A 17896-nucleotide genomic window follows, 5' to 3' on the forward strand; every position below is an offset into this window, starting at 1 on the left:
AATTCACTTTGTTTATCCTATTAGTCCGATACTTTCTGCGACCACGAAGCCACATCTTCAGTAACTCAGTATCAGAAAAATATCTGCAAATTGGCTTTATAAAGCCGATGAGATCTTCGGTAGCCTCTGGTTACGTATACAAACATGCTCTAATCCTTGGTGCCCTTGTATTTGCACCAAATGACTGGTCCATTCAGTCATTAGAAATATAAAGATAAGGATCTGCATACATAACCATGTAAATGAAATGGGGAATATTAATCTCCGATTTTGTATAAACAGAAGTTTTTTCTCAAAAATCATCATACAACTGTTCCGTCTCCCATAGATCACCTTGTAGAGTAGCTTGAAACAGTGACTTATTTCTTAAGGCTGCTAGTACAATGCTGTTTAAACCCAGTCCAAATTTTCTCATAATTTACGAATTCCACGAAAACTGGTAATTTATACTCTTCTTTCCGTTACGTAGTTTCTGTTCCTATTTTTAGACGCTTCAGTGTGTTAATTCAAGTCTCAAGTTACCTTTCCGATTGTTTGATCATAATCAATATTTTTGGAAACGATTTTACCGAATGGCTGTATGGTACGGAGAGGTGACAAACCTATTGCTTGCTATATTATACCTGTCTCCCTCGTTGTGATGTACAAAGTTTACACCACCGTCTTCCAGCGTAGACATTTCGTACACAATTGTGCAAATTTATTTTGTATTACGCCATCTCCATCTTTAACCATTTCAATTGGAACACGATTTTCAAGCACCCTTTCTTTCTTCTTGTTACGAATATCTTTTATACACGTCATCTGGGATTACCTCTGAAACGCAATCGTCGCATTGTTAACTATTCTGTGTGCTGATTCACCTCTTGAACCATATAAATCGTAAAAAGCAATGCTGGCATACTTATGTAATTTATTTGACATTTGTTGTTTGTCACTGTGACATTATCATCACATAAAAGTTTCAATTTTGCTTTCTTCATACTCTTATTGTTTTCAACTGTTTCTCTTATCAAACAGTCATGTACCTCCTGGAATTATCTCAATGATATTTACGAACAGTGCTATTAAATTTAGCAAAATCAGTCATGTTCCAATTATTATTTACTCAAAATTCTAGCCTCCTCTTTAATAGTTTCCTTGTTTCGTTTGACATTTGCTTTTCTGTTATTTTTTGCACTTCTGACCTTCATTCACACAATTGCCATTTTTAATTACGTATTCCTTTTAACTTAGTCTTATATATTCTTCCATCCTGCTATAACCTTTCATAGCCTGTATTACTTGCTTGATGAACTTGCTTCTTATGACATTTTTCTGTGCTTCTTACTAGTCCACGAGTATCTGAAATTCTGAAGTGGTTTAATCTGTTATAATTTCATTGATGTTAGATGAAATGTAGTTAGTTTATTTTGTAGTTAAATTTCATAGTTTCTAAGCACACTTTCCATTTTTTTCATCCTGATGAGGACTTCAAGTAAATACTCCAGTTGTTACATGTCAGACTGCGAATGGTTCCTACACTTTTTCAGCTTCTTCATTAGCAGTGCCAACAACAATGAAAACGAAATGGAAGCTAGGAAAAGTGACTTCAGCAGCAGTTAGCACCACTACGGCAATATATTCAGCTAGTGTAAAGCTTTTTCTGGCATATTATTCTCAGAAATGTTACGGCGTACCCGCTAGAAAATAATTTCGTAAAAACATAAGGTACTAGGTCACTTGCTTTATTGATGCATTACTGAGTTCCAAGTTTTCTGTGCACATTTTATATTCGTACTTGCATATCAGAAGCGACAGTGTTCCAACACAGATTTGTTAATCTATGAAACGATTTTCTTCTATGTTAAGCTGTGGGAATAATTTCGATGCCCATACGTCTATTGGGCACTAACTATGCACTTTGCATTACAAATAGTAGCCAACAGAAGATGGATGATGCTGTCGTTTACTGTCTAGAATCGTCATCCGAAGATCGAAATGAATTACAAACTGTTTTAGATGAGATTTCTGCAAGACGATAAAAGCGACAATGACCCCCGAACAATAAAAAGTGAGAACTTGCACTTGATAAGTATAAAATTCCTTTAATTTAGGTTATATGATGAATCACACAAAAAAAATATTGTCGATCCAACTAAATACCTGGGGACTATAATTACGAACGACTTAAACTGGAACCATCACGCAATTGTTGCGGGGAAGCCGAATGTAAGTCTGCGTTTTATGGGCAGAACATCTAGAAGACGCAACAAATCTGCTAAAGAGACTAGAAACAATTTGTTTGTTCATCTCCTGGAGTACTGAACTGCGTTATGGGATCCTTGCCTGACAGGACTGAAGGGGGATATCGTAAATGTTCAAGGAAGTTTAGCTCATTTCGTATTACCACGAAGTAGGAGAGATAGTGTCTCTGATATGATAAGCAAGTTGGGGTGACAATCATTAAAACAGAGGCGATCTTCGTTAAGGCGATATCTTTCCATGAAGTTACAGTCATTAACTTTTTCCTCCGAATTCCAAAAAAATTTGTCCAGCGATAAAATAAGAGAAATCAGAAATCGTACGGACAGAAAGAAACGTGTGTTCGTTTTCCTCATGTCCCTAGGTATTTAATTGAATCGATAATCTTTATTTTTGTGCGATTTATCATGGAACCTAAATTAAAGAAATTTTTCACTTCTCAAGTGGAAGTTCTCATTTTTTATTGTTCAGGGGTCACTGTCGCTTTTACCACCTCTCGGAAATCTCATCTAAAGCAGTTTGTAATTCATTTCGATCTTCGGATGACGATTCTAGATAGTAAACGACAGCGTCATTCCATTCGACCGAGCGAGGTGGCGCAGTGGTTAGCACACTGGACTCGCATTCGGGAGGACGACGGTTCAATCCCGTCTCCAGCCATCCTGATTTAGGTTTTCCGTGATTTCCCTAAATCGTTGCAGGCAAATGCCGGGATGGTTCCTCTGAAAGGGCACGGCCGATTTCCTTCCCCATCCTCCCCTAACCCGAGCTTGCGCTCCGTCTCTAATGACCTCGTTGTCGACGAGACGTTAAAACAACACTAAACTAACCTAACCATTCGAGTAATAGTCTGAAAGCCGCGCGGAATGGCCGCGCGGTTTGAGGCGTCGTGTCACGGGCTGCGCTGCCGCTGCCGGTGGAGGTTCGATTCCTCCGTCGGTCATGGGTGTGTGTTTTGTTGTTAGCATAAGTTAGTTTAACTTAGTTTCAGTAGTGTGTAAGTCTAGGGACCGATGACCTATGCAGTTTGGTCCCTTAGGAATTCACACACATTTGAACATTTTCAATACTCTGAAAGTAGTTCTATGAACACCAAACACTTAAATGAGACTTAAAGAGTAAACAAGCAAATGCAATTGTAGACATAGCTCGACAACTGGATCAAGCTAACGCAGAGCTGTTAGCACCAAGCACAGAGACGAGTCAATGACCATTAATACGAAAGCCTACTGGTTTGATCCGGTTGTTGAAGATTTCCATTAAACTGAAGTAGGCAATCATATTTTGGTATTTTCACTACCCCATGCCAGAAACAGCTTTTTACGAAACTGCAAAGAGGAAAATATTTTTCAAATCCGAACTCGCATGACGCCTATACACTGATACGTCGCGATGATACGTCACAATGAAGTTTCGGGTGATTAATATTCTTTTGATTTATTCTTGCAAAGGGTCTCGCTATTTGGCATAGTTAACACCCCTGCTATACTTCAAAGATTCCTAGAAGAGATGATAAGGCATTGTTTGAAACTTACCAGTTACCTGGAGGGCTAATAGTACGAGGCCTCCTGTTAGGACCATCTGCGAAACTTAAGTACACTGTCTGTGGTGTTGTCCAAGGAGTGAAGTCCCATAGTAATTTTGGTACCTCGCGACGGAACCACAAGCTAAAGACAGTCGCTGCCAGACGCAGCCACGAAGGAGAGGTGTCGAGGAACACACGTCCTCAAAAGGTTCCGAACGCCGCCGCTGCTGGAAGACTACTTACGTCAGTGGGCGGTGCCGCTCAATTAAATCTGTGATAGCCGATTATAATAGTAGCATCATTATACCTTACATCCGGCAGCGAGCTAGTATCATACCATACCATATCATACCATACCATACCACACTTTGTATACCAAGATCTGTAGTTAAATGAATGTACAAAAGTAGAACAGAATGACGACAATGCATGCATGTCAACAGGAACTTTGCGTCGTAATCAGAATAAAACAAGCACTGCAATAGCGTATCTCTCTGCCATTGCCGGACAAGCGACTTTCAAATAGAACGTCTCACCCGTACAGGAATATACATAATGGATGTACGAGTCCACGTCGTAGACACGTGGTTAATGACGTATGGAAGTTGAAGTCGGCATGGTAGCTCAGCGTCTTCGGTCAGAGAGCCGACTGTTCTCTGTAATAATTAAAAAAAAAAAAAAAGAGTAAAGGCAATAACGATCAACTTCAGCGGATATCATTTGACGTCCACCAAGACCAAACTAAACGAAAAATACCGAACAAAATTATATATATAAAAAAAGAAAAATGGCAAGGCAACAGCTCGCGATAAGCGAGAAATTCGGGATCGAGTCCGGGTTCGGCACATATTTTCATTGTCGTCATTCCATTCTACAGCGGATGGTTGTAATTATTCGCAATTGCGAATACATTTAATGTCTAGATATTTTACTTGTCTATAAAAACCAGAAGGGTAAATAAAGAAAAACTGAAAATGATAATGGACAAGGTGATTGAGAAGATCCCTTACTGTATTGTGTGTAATAGTTTCATAGATCCAAATGCATTGTTTTTTCGTGACACTTCAGCGCCGTATACAGTGTCACAGTAATGTATTTAATTAGAACAGAGATTTGACAACACGAATAAGTGCAACAAAAAAACGCAAAAAAAATATTGGCTGTCAGTTCTTATCCCATTTTCTAAGAAAACGTAAATAAAGTGGAATCTGAACTGTGATACTGTGGCGAAAAAGCACAATATCATTGCACTTCACATCTTTGAGCTAACTTCAGTTCTTGTTATCAGGCCGGCCGAAGTGGCCGTGCGGTTAAAGGCGCTGCAGTCTGGAACCGCGAGACCGCTACGATCGCAGGTTCGAATCCTGCCTCGAGCATGGATGTTTGTGATGTCCTTAGGTTAGTTAGGTTTAACTAGTTCTAAGTTCTAGGGGACTAATGACCTCAGCAGTTGAGTCCCATAGTGCTCAGAGCCATTTGAACCATTTTTTTCTTGTTATCAGTCTGTCAAGAGGTCTGTAAAACGGATATACAAAGTACGATGATACTTCTGAAGGTGATATGTCTGGAGCAGCGGAGTAATAACACTCAAGATACGCTAAGCGCTGTACGGAGCAAAACGTGCCGTCCCAAAATCACGTGACTTGAGATGCAGGAGATGTTGCGGACAGCATTCTCGTTCTGCGCATCCGAATCTTCACTCCGTAGATAATTTGATATTTATACTCTATGGAAGCATCCGACAGTGTATACATGGTGGTCCATTGATCGCGACCGGGCCAAATATCTCACGAAATAAGCGTCAAACGAAAAAAACTACAAAGAACGAAACTTGTCTAGCTTGAAGGGGGAAACCAGATGGCGCTATGGTTCGCCCGCTAGATGGTGCTGCCATAGGCCAAACCGATTTCTTTCTGTGGGGAAAGTTGAAGGATATTTGCTATCGTGATCCAATGACAACGCCTGACAACATGCGTCAGCGCATTGTCAATGCATGTGCGAACATTACGGAAGGCGAACTACTCGCTGTTGAGAGGAATGTCGTTACACGTATTGCCAAATGCATTGAGGTTGACGGACATCATTTTGAACATTTATTGCATTAATGTGACATTTACAGGTAATCACGCTGTAACAGCATGCGTTCTCAGAAATGATATGTTCACAAAGGTACATGTATCACATTGGAACAACAGAAATAAAATTTACAAACGTACCTACGTTCCGTATTTTAATTTAAAAAACCTACCTGTTACCAATTGTTCGTCTAAAATTGTGAGCCATATGTTTGTTGACTATTACAGCGCCATCTGTCACAAAGCGAAAAAGTGGTCCAACTAAAACATTCATATTTCTTTACGTACTACACGAATATGTAATAAAAAATGGAGGTTCCTATTAAAAAAAAAAACGCAGTTGATATCCGTTTGACATATGGCAGTACCATCTAGCGGGCCAACCTTAGCGCTATCTCGTTTCCCTCTTCAAGCTAGACAATTTTCGTTCCTTGTAGTTCTTTCGTTTGACGCTTATTTCGTGAGATACACTCCTCGAAATTGAAATAAGAACACCGTGAATTCATTGTCCCTAGTACAGTGTATATCCACCTTTCGCAGCAATGCAGGCTGCTATTCTCCCATGCAGACGATCGTAGAGATGCTGGATGTAGTCCTGTGGAACGGCTTGCCATGCCATTTCCACCTGGCGCCTCAGTTGGACCAGCGTTCGTGCTGGACGTGCAGACCGCGTGAGACGACGCTTCATCCAGTCCCAAACATGCTCAATGGGGGACAGATCCGGAGATCTTGCTGGCCAGGGTAGTTGACTTACACCTTCTAGAGCACGTTGGGTGGCACGGGATACATGCGGACGTGCATTCTCCTGTTGGAACAGCAAGTTCCCTTGCCGGTCTAGGAATGGTAGAACGATGGGTTCGATGACGGTTTGGATGTACCGTGCACTATTCAGTGTCCCCTCGACAATCACCAGTGGTGTACGGCCAGTGTAGGAGATCGCTCCCCACACCATGATGCCGGGTGTTGGCCCTGTGTGCCTCGGTCGTATGCAGTCCTGATTGTGGCGCTCACCTGCACGGCGCCAAACACGCATACGACCATCATTGGCACCAAGGCAGAAGCGACTCTCATCGCTGAAGACGACACGTCTCCATTCGTCCCTCCATTCACGCCTGTCGCGACACCACTGGAGGCGGGCTGCACGATGTTGGGGCGTGAGCGGAAGACGGCCTGACGGTGTGCGGGACCGTAGCCCAGCTTCATGGAGACGGTTGCGAATGGTCCTCGCCGATACCCCAGGAGCAACAGTGTCCCTAATTTGCTGGGAAGTGGCGGTGCGGTCCCCTACGGCACTGCGTAGGATCCTACGGTCTTGGCGTGCATCCGTGCGTCGCTGCGGTCCGGTCCCAGGTCGACGGGCACGTGCACCTTCCGCCGACCACTGGCGACAACATCGATGTACTGTGGAGACCTCACGCCCCACGTGTTGAGCAATTCGGCGGTACGTCCACCCGGCCTCCCGCATGCCCACTATACGCCCTCGCTCAAAGTCCGTCAACTGCACATACGGTTCACATCCACGCTGTCGCGGCATGCTACCAGTGTTAAAGACTGCGATGGAGCTCCGTATGCCACGGCAAACTGGCTGACACTGACGGCGGCGGTGCACAAATGCTGCGCAGCTAGCGCCATTCGACGGCCAACACCGCGGTTCCTGGTGTGTCCGCTGTGTCGTGCGTGTGATCATTGCTTGTACAGCCCTCTCGCAGTGTCCGGAGCAAGTATGGTGGGTCTGACACACCGGTGTCAATGTGTTCTTTTTTCCATTTCCAGGAGTGTATTTGGCCCGGTCACGATCAATGGACCACCCTGTAGTTTCACACTTTCGCATTACACAGAAGGTGGTCGAAAGGTATACGGCTGAAATAACAGCTCAAGAAATCGTATTTCTGTAGTTGCTCTGCCGAACTAGAAGAGACCATTCATTGAACCGAGATAACATGAGTAAGCACACAGTACTGCTAAGTTTAGGAGCCGATATAATTTGGTAACGCCGTAACAAGTGGTTAATGCAATTCGCTCTTCGGTCCGAGCTCCACTGTTCCCGTAGCTCGTGCCATTTCATTCGCCAACAATCAAGCTCCTTTATTGCCAGAGGGGAAGTTGCAGCCTCGCTTGATTAGGGCATTGTGTCTGAACCCCCTCTAGGCCGTGGTCTCGCACAGCGGAAAGGCAGACAATGGAAAGAGTTTGCCGCTGCGCAACGCAGGACACAGATGGCGGGTGCGTCGCGGTGGCCATGTCTCTGAGGGGCAAACGCCTGGACCCAGCGCCAGGGCGTCTGCAGCGCAGGGAGGCGGCGTTATAACGGCGGCGCCGCCTGGCGGCCAGCTGTGACTAACGCCACTCAGCCGCGGCCTAATTCAATAACCGGCGCGCGCGCCCCATTGTCACGCCACGGTGTAAATAAATCATAACCGCGCTGAATGCGTCCGGGCGGGTGGCCTCTCAGGGATGAATGGATTATCTTGCCGGCCGCAGAGGGTAGGTACCTCTGCGTTACGTCAGCTGTCTGTGACGCAGGGCACGGGGTAAGTACAGGCAGGCGAGATACTAGTTGTCTGCACCACCCTGCATCGAACATCGGTTGACTTGAATATTTGTACAGATTATGAAACTGTAAAAGTACTGTGCTTTCAAAAACTTCACGCCACCAAAAGACTATCGTTAACGGCTGCTAGATTTTAATGTCTGCATCGCTATTGACGGCGGTATGTTGAATTACGAACTTCCACAGGATGCACCTTATTGATTTTGGTTATTCATAAAACAAACATAATCGATTTGGAAACACATTCCATCATCAGGTCTGGGAAACAAATTACATCTCCGATTTAATGAAGTAAATCCATGCATAGATAGCTGCTAATCATCGCTATCCTATTATATCCCGTAAAAAACCAAAGTGATGGAAAAACTTTTTATCTCCTAAAACACACACTAATCTTAAAATCGACCGTGGTTGAGACACTATAACCGGCCGCTGTGGTCGAGCGGTTCTAGGCGCTTCAGTCTGGAACCGCGCTGCTGCTACGGTCGCAATTCGAATCCTGCCTCGGGCATGGATGTGTGTGAAGTCCTCAGGTTAGTTAGGTTTAAGTATTTCTAAGTTCTAGGGGACTGATGACCTCAGATGTTAAGTCCCATAGTGCTCAGATCCCTCTGAACCATTTTCAGACGCTATTATACACTCCTGGAAATTGAAATAAGAACACCGTGAATTCATTGTCCCAGGAAGGGGAAACTTAATTGACACATTCCTGGGGTCAGATACATCACATGATCACAATGACAGAACCACAGGCACATAGACACAGGCAACAGAGCATGCACAATGTCGGCACTAGTACAGTGTATATCCGCCTTTCGCAGCAATGCAGGCTGCTATTCTCCCATGGAGACGATCGTAGAGATGCTGGATGTAGTCCTGTGGAACGGCTTGCCATGCCATTTCCACCTGGCGCCTCAGTTGGACCAGCGTTCGTGCTGGACGTGCAGACCGCGTGAGACGACGCTTCATCCAGTCCCAAACATGCTCAATGGGGGACAGATCCGGAGATCTTGCTGGCCAGGGTAGTTGACTTACACCTTCTAGAGCACGTTGGGTGGCACGGGATACATGCGGATGTGCATTCTCCTGTTGGAACAGCAAGTTCCCTTGCCGGTCTAGGAATGGTAGAACGATGGGTTCGATGACGGTTTGAATGTACCGTGCACTATTCAGTGTCCCCTCGACGATCACCAGTGGTGTACGGCCAGTGTAGGAGATCGCTCCCCACACCATGATGCCGGGTGTTGGCCCTGTGTGCCTCGGTCGTATGCAGTCCTGATTGTGGCGCTCACCTGCACGGCGCCAAACACGCATACGACCATCATTGGCACCAAGGCAGAAGCGACTCTCATCGCTGAAGACGACACGTCTCCATTCGTCCCTCCATTCACGCCTGTCGCGACACCATTGGAGGCGGGCTGCACGATGTTGGGGCGTGAGCGGAAGACGGCCTAACGGTGTGCGGGACCGTAGCCCAGCTTCATGGAGGCGGTTGCGAATGGTCCTCGCCGATACTCCAGGAGCAACAGTGTCCCTAATTTGCTGGGAAGTGGCGGTGCGGTCCCCTACGGCACTGCGTAGGATCCTACGGTCTTGGCGTGCATCCGTGCGTCGCTGCGGTCCGGTCCCAGGTCGACGGGCACGTGCACCTTCCGCCGACCACTGGCGACAACATCGATGTATTGTGGAGACCTCACGCCCCACGTGTTGAGCAATTCGGCGGTACGTCCACCCGGCCTCCCGCATGCCCACTATACGCCCTCGCTCAAAGTCCGTCAACTGCACATACGGTTCACGTCCACGCTGTCGCGGCATGCTACCAGTGTTAAAGACTGCGATGGAGCTCCGTATGCCACGGCAAACCGGCTGACACTGACGGCGGCGGTGCACAAATGCTGCGCAGCTAGCGCCATTCGACGGCCAACACCGCGGTTCCTGGTGTGTCCGCTGTGCCGTGCGTGTGATCATTGCTTGTACAGCCCTCTCGCAGTGTCCGGAGCAAGTATGGTGGGTCTGACACACCGGTCTCAATGTGTTCTTTTTTCCATTTCCAGGAGTGTAGTTGCATCGTGGTCTTCCCGTATCAAAACAGGTACGTTTTAGACTGTTTCCTTGATTGAGCGCTTGAGTGGTTTTCTTCCCCTACTTTAGCAATCTAGGACTGTCTTTTCTTACCTCGCTTCCCATTACATCTTCACGATAGTAGTTCATCAGATTTCAAGGAAAGGTGCTGCTATATGGCATAGACAAAGAGAGAGACATAGAGACAGCCAGAGAGAGAGAGAGAGAGAGAGAGAGAGAGAGAGAGAACCATAAGCAACGTGCGAAATTTCAGCAAGACAAAATTTCTAGTTAATCTAAGACATTCTGCACATACGTCAACTACAAATACTTTTGTATCCAAGGAACTTAACGTACGATGTTCCGTATGTTTTCGAAGGAGACACTTTTCCCTATTCTCGTAGCCATCCACTTCTTCCTTTTCCTGCACGGTTTGCACACAAGTGTTATGGGTTTAGTTGTACTCTTTCACCTAGACTGAACTAGAAGCACATGAATAAATGGACTTAAGCCTGGTAAAAAAATGTTATATAACACCGTTTCTGAACAGTGTAATGGATTTCTTCATTTCATCATTGAAATTTATCGACAGGGCTGCTTGAACTATGATCACTAAAGTGACTAAATTTATCTGAGCTAGTGTATTTTGCACTTCCCCTGCCGTAATTGAGGATGCAACACTAATAAGTCGTATGATCATAAAATATAATCTACTTACTGTTAATTGACGAAGAAGTTTGTTTTAACATCCATTGAGCAAAACTAGAGCAAAGCTACAGATATGACCTCGTTCAGCAGGAAACAGCCGCTTCCGGTATCTGCAGAACAGCAAATAGTGCAGCAGACTTTGTAGGTAACTTAATAAATTCACTTCGGCTGCAAAGTTGATCATCAGTAATAAACAACGAACAAAGATAGCGTCTTGTTGTCTAATCTGTTGAGAATAATTTCTAGCGAGAAGAGAGCGCTTATTCATGGCAGAATGTTCTGTACTTCCGTTGCGTCTTGCCGACACCAATGTTAATTTTAACTCAGAAATAGAAACCAGACAGGACCAATCGGTCACCTCCACTAGACAGTACGCAACTCACTACAAGCACTTCAACTGCGCAAAAGCTTTGCGGTTCGAGCATCCTGTTTTTCTATTGGAAAGTGGGTAGTTGCTGGCAACTCATAAAAAATATCGGTATGCTCTTTAAAACCATTACTAAATGGAAGTCCTTGCTCAGTTAAAAACTACGTTCAGAAGTCGTTACTGGTCGCGCATGTCGTTGATTCGCACTGGCTAATGCCACAGTCACGCAGAACGGTAACTGTCTACCCTCTGGTGACAGGTCTTACACACAACTGGAGTACCTTTATGCAGCCACCAACTTGCATCTCACTAAATTTAAAAGCTGCTCTGCGACTGATAAATATTTATTATCAATGCACAGTTTGGCTTCCATATACTTTCATGTCTTTCCAGTCATCCTTCGCTATAGTAAATAATACGAATTTCAATAACTTTTCCAGATTTTTACTGGGTAATTCTGAATGTAGTGAGCACAATCGTCACATTATTATTAATGTTCGTCGTCGCAAGTTTTCCGCTGAGTTAAAAGCGCAGCTGCTTTCCTCTCTCCTTTTTTTATTATTTTTATTTTTTTAATCAAACTGTACAGTACGTTACGGGCGCTAAACCTTCTCAATAATTTACAGCGTACATGTCCGCTGCTCGTGGTCTCGCGGTGGCGTTCTCGCTTCCCGAGCACGGGGTCACGGGTTCGATTTCCGGCGGGGTTAGGAATTTTTCCTGCCTCGAGATGACTGGGTGTCGTTGTGTCGTCTTCATCATCATCATTCATCCCCATCACGGAGGAAGGCAATGGCAAACCACCTCCACTAGGACCTTGCCTAGTAAAGCGGTGCGGGTCTCCCGCATCGTTCCCCTACGCTCTGTAAAGAAGCATCGGACTTCATTTCCATTTTTTTCATTGTTTGAAGATAGGGTCCTATTTTCCGTAAGCAGCTGCAGAGAGATAAAAAATATCTACTATAGTTGGAAACTTTATGACTCGTCTTAGAAGAATTTAACCATACAGTTTCCTTGTTTTCGAATATAAAATGAAAATGTTTTAACAGCAGATTCATTTATTTTGCTTACGAATGAGACTCAGCTGCTTAATTGCTTCTACTACCTGTGGAATAATGTCCGAATGTAGCTCCTAGATGTTGTTACTGAACAAGGCGGCATATAAGAGCGACTGATCTTTCAAAATAAAAAAAATAAAAAAGGGAAGAGTTTCCATTCGCACAGGGGAAGCATTCTTACGTTTCTTTACATTTGTTCCGTCTTTATTATTAAACCTGTTTATCAACTTAACACTCAAGTGATAATTTGAGGAGGTCGCAAAGTTACAAACAAATGCGCGGTCGTAGGGTAGAATTTACATTTTCCAAGCAGAAACAAAGCACACTGTCAGCGTCTTAAACTACTAGGGGCGCAGTTTGTATTTGCTTGCTCTATTTGCCTCTACTGTATTGATCGTTTCCGCGGCTTTCCTTTGCGGACGAGATATCTGTTCACTTCTTAGATGGCTATAGCTCTGGTCGGACCAGTGCACGCATTCAGCACGTCTTGTAACTTCATACGTAGGCATTACTCATGTCAGCGTGGAACAAGATACCCATTTTGTCTTACGGTCAGTAGATTGTCACGTTATAAATATGGATAGCGACGTAGTTCATGTTTCGGGAAGATGCTGTCTTGCATTTCTCAGACTAGCGATGTACTCAAAAAGAACTTCGATACATCGAAGGCGCGAAAACGAGTTTCATAGGTGAGAACTCCCCACAGCTCACATTTGTCGACGGCTGTTCCCTGTAGTGCCGCAATAGTTCATGCTGGGAGATTGTAAGCTGCCTGTTCTCGTTTCAGATTCTGTTTACACGCAAATGTGTACCCTGAAACTGTTGTATCCTGGCTATTCGTCAAAGTTGGGGTCTCTAGGAAACAGGCTTCCAGGATCGCTAGACGACAATTCAAGCAAATCGTATTAATGAGTTTTTATAACAATAAGATAAATGACAATACTTAACTTTGAGAAATACATAAATGTGTCGCAAGCAAAGGGCGACATGCAATATAATCAATGTCCTTCGGTATAACGGTTCCATTACAATTGAAACAGCCCAGTGGATGGTTCTATCCAGTTCGCTGACCTTGACGCTTCTGTAGAACTGGACCGCGTCCAGTCGGGAGCGGCGCTTATGTTTTCTTCGCCTAGAGGCCGCTGCTGTCACATTGTCGTCCTAGAGAAACGCCTTCGTTGATCCATTATGGAACATGGGACAACTGCCGGCCGAAGTGGCCGTGCGGTTAAAGGCGCTGCAGTCTGGAACCGCAAGACCGCTACGGTCGCAGGTTCGAATCCTGCCTCGGGCATGGATGTTTGTGATGTCCTTAGGTTTAACTAGTTCTAAGTTCTAGGGGACTAATGACCTCAGCAGTTGAGTCCCATAGTGCTCAGAGCCATTTGAACCATGGGACAACTGCTGGCATGTATTTCTTGATGAAATAATCTACCAACAGCCGTATGTATTGTAGAAATCTATTTTATAAACTTCTTATGTCCTTCCAGCTTCGGCATTACATTGATGCCATCTTCAAGCCCCACACGTCATAGTCGTAATATCGCTATACACGGAAGGAGCGATATAACTGGATCCGTGAATCAAATCGTTATGCAACAGCTGTTGGTGGCCAGGCGACGACTATGACGTGTGGGGCCTGAAGATGGCATCAATGTAATGCCGAAACTGGTAGCACATAAGAAGTTCATAAAATAAATTTCTAAAATACATAAGGCTGTTGGTAAATTATTGCATCAAGAAACATAGAAAGGTCGGTCAGCGTACTATTGGCTGGCGTCTTCTTCACCCTCTCTGCTCTAACGTTCCCGACTGGCGTGCCGGCGCTTCACTTTACACTGGAGCAGAAACTATGCCCTGAATAAACGAACCAAATTTAGACCCATGAGATTATATTAGAAAGCTCTTTTAATGTACCCTTAAAGACATACGATAGCGAGCCACTGTGGCCGAGCGGTTCTAGGCGCTTCAGTCTGAAACCGCACTGCACTACGGTCGCAGGTTCGAATCCTGCCTCGGGCATGGATGTGTGTGATAACCTTAGGTTAGTTAGGTTTAAGTAGTTCTACACTACTGGCCGTTAAAATTGCTACACCAAGAAGAAATGCGGATGATAAACGGGTATTCATTGGACAAATATATTATACTGGAACTGATATGTGATTACATTTTCTCGCAATTTGGGTGCATAGATCCTGAGAAATCAGTACCCAGAACAACCACCTCTGGCCGTAATAACGGCCTTGATACGACTGGGCATTGAGTCAAACAGAGTTTGGAAGGCGTGTACAGGTACAGCTGCCCATGCAACTTCAACACGATACCACTGTTCATCAAGAGTGGTGACTGGCGTATTGTGACGAGCCAGCAGCTCGGCCACCATTGACCAGACGTTTTCAATTGGTGAGAGATCTGGAGAATGTGCTGGCCAGGGCAGCAGTCGAACATTTTCTGCATCCAGAAAGGCCCGTACAGGACCTGCAACATGCGGTCGTGCATTATGCTGCTGAAATGTAGGGTTTCGCAGGGATCGAATGAAAGGTAGAGCCACGGGTCGCAACGCATCTGAAATGTAACGTCCACTGTTCAAAGTGCCGTCAATGCGAACAAGAGGTGACCGAGACGTGTAACCAATGGCACCCCATACCATCACGCCGGGTGATACGCGAGTACGGCGATGACAAATACAAGCTTCCAAGGTGCATTCACCGTGATGTCGCCAAACACGGATGCGACCATCATGATGTTGTAAACAGAACCTGGATTCATCCGAAAAAATGACGTTTTGCCATTCGTGCACCCAGGTTCGTCGTTGAGTACACCATCGCAGGCGTTCCTGTCTGTGATGCAGCATCAAGGGTAACCGCAGCCACGGTCTCCGAGCTGATAGTCCATGCTGCTGCAAACGTCGTCGAACTGTTCGTGCAGTTGGTTGTTGTCTTGCAAACGTCCCCATTTGTTGACTCAGGGATCGAGACGTGGCTGCACGATCCATTACAGCCATGCGGATAAGATGCATGTCATCTCGACTGCTAGTGATACGAGGCTGTTGGGATCCAGCACGGCGTTCCGTATTACCCTCCCGAACCCACCGATTCCATATTCTTCTAACAGTCATTGGATCTCGACCCAACGCGAGCAGCAACGTCGCGATACGATGAACCACAATCGCGATAGGCTACAATCCGACCTTTATCAAAGTCGGATACGTGATGGTACGCATTTCTCCTCCTTAGACGAGGCATCACAACAACGTTTCACCAGGCAACGCCGGTCAACTGCTGTTTGTGTATGAGATATCGGTTGGAAACTTTCCTCATGTCAGCACGTTCTAGATGTCGCCACCGGCGCCAACCTTGTGTGATTGCTCTGAAAAGCTAATCATTAGCATATCACAGCATCTTCTTCCTGTAAGTTAAATTTCGCGTCTGTAGCACGTCATCTTCGTGGTGTAGTCATTTTAATGGCCAGTAGTGTACCTGCCTCTATTGTGACTTTGTCGTGACGGATATGACGCATTGCTGGCGAGACGTCAGGTATGAGAGAAGGCACTACACTGCACTTGGCGAGAAATTCAGGGTGCTAAATTTGGCCAGTAGGATGTCGAAGTCGTTGGCGTCAAAGACTTTGCTGATGTCTAAGAAGCACACGATAGTCGCCTCTTGTGTATCCATGGCAATATTTATTATTTGTAGATGTGAAAATCTATGACTACATTGAAAGCATGATTAAGGCCTCCATAATCCACACAACATATATTTCTACAATTCGTTCTACTATTAATCGCTGATTGTGAATTATTTAAACAAAACGCATTGTATATCAGAAAATAGTGAAAGAAGCTCACTCACAAGGGGAGGCCGCCAATTGTGAAATTCAGATTCGATTCATACTGCGCATAATAAAAGCTCATGGCCAGAGGTGTAATGTGGCAAAGCACCAAGATGCACTTCTCAGCCGTTGTCGAGAAAATCGACAGTTAAAAGAAACCGATGCGGTGAAATACTCTCTACGATTAACAATTTTCTACAGCGTCGTGGCGCAACGGTAAGCGCTTGGGTTCGTAATCCGAAGGTCGCCGGTTCGAATCTCGGCACCGTGTAACTTTTTTTTTTTAGTATTTCTGTTTTGTAATTCAAATATGTACACACACACACACACACACACACACACACACACACACACACATATATATATATATATATATATATATATATATATATATATATATATATATATATATATATATAGATATATCAGTTGCAACAATTATGCATATGATAAGTTGTTGAAAGTCGTTTGTCGTGGAAAAACTGGCAACTTCGAACATCATTACGTTTTCCGCAAACAAAGTTGTATTTCACAAATGTTATTAATTGTCTTCATAATGTTAACCACGTATAGTTAACGGAAGACGTAGAAACGATATTCCGAAACGAATACGTATAGCGTAAGTCAAACGTTCGAATTAGAATAGAGACCCTACGAACACAAATTCGCTGTGGCAGGTATGAAATATAAACTCCGTTACTCGCTCGTTACACTTGAAGGACAGATGTTGAATGGGCCGAAACGAGCCGCCGCATAACAGCGTAGTTGCCTGCTGACTTCGAAAAAGGTAGATGCGGCCCCTAGCGCAACTTATAACATCGTCGAAAATCAGTGCGGACGGGAGAGCTTTGGTACACCCTGTTAAAAAAACGGAAATATGGAAGCGGTACAATTGGAGAGCGATCCGCCTTCACCAACATGCATAAGAAATTCATTAATAGTTTTATATATATATATATATATATATATATATATATATATATATATATATATATTTGAATTACAAAAAACTAATAATAAAAAAATTGCATGGCGCGAGATTCGATCCGGCGACCTTCGGATTACGAACCCGAGCCTTATCGCTGCGGCACGACGCTGTAGAAAATTGTTAATCGTAGAGAGTATTTCACCGCAACGGTTTCTTTTAACTGTCGATTTTCTCGACAACGGCTGAGAAGTGCATCTTGGTGCTTTGCCACATTACACCTCTGGCCATGAGCTTTTATTATGCGCAGTATGAATCGAATCTGAATTTCACAATTGGCGGCCTCCCCTTGTCAGTGGGACTGTGACGAATTCAAATCTCCTCATGTTCGCATGATTTAATATAATCCTATGATCAAGTACCATGCTTCGCTAAATTCAGCACGAACCAATTCCACATATGTATGGTCGCGCTAAATTCTTGAAACTACTGTAAATTCCTACCTCGCTAAGCTTTGCGATACGCGCCTTGGAATGAGGAGGCATTCAAAA

The sequence above is a fragment of the Schistocerca nitens genome, chromosome 6 (genome assembly GCF_023898315.1).
Source record: "Schistocerca nitens isolate TAMUIC-IGC-003100 chromosome 6, iqSchNite1.1, whole genome shotgun sequence".
NCBI lineage: Eukaryota > Metazoa > Arthropoda > Insecta > Orthoptera > Acrididae > Schistocerca > Schistocerca nitens.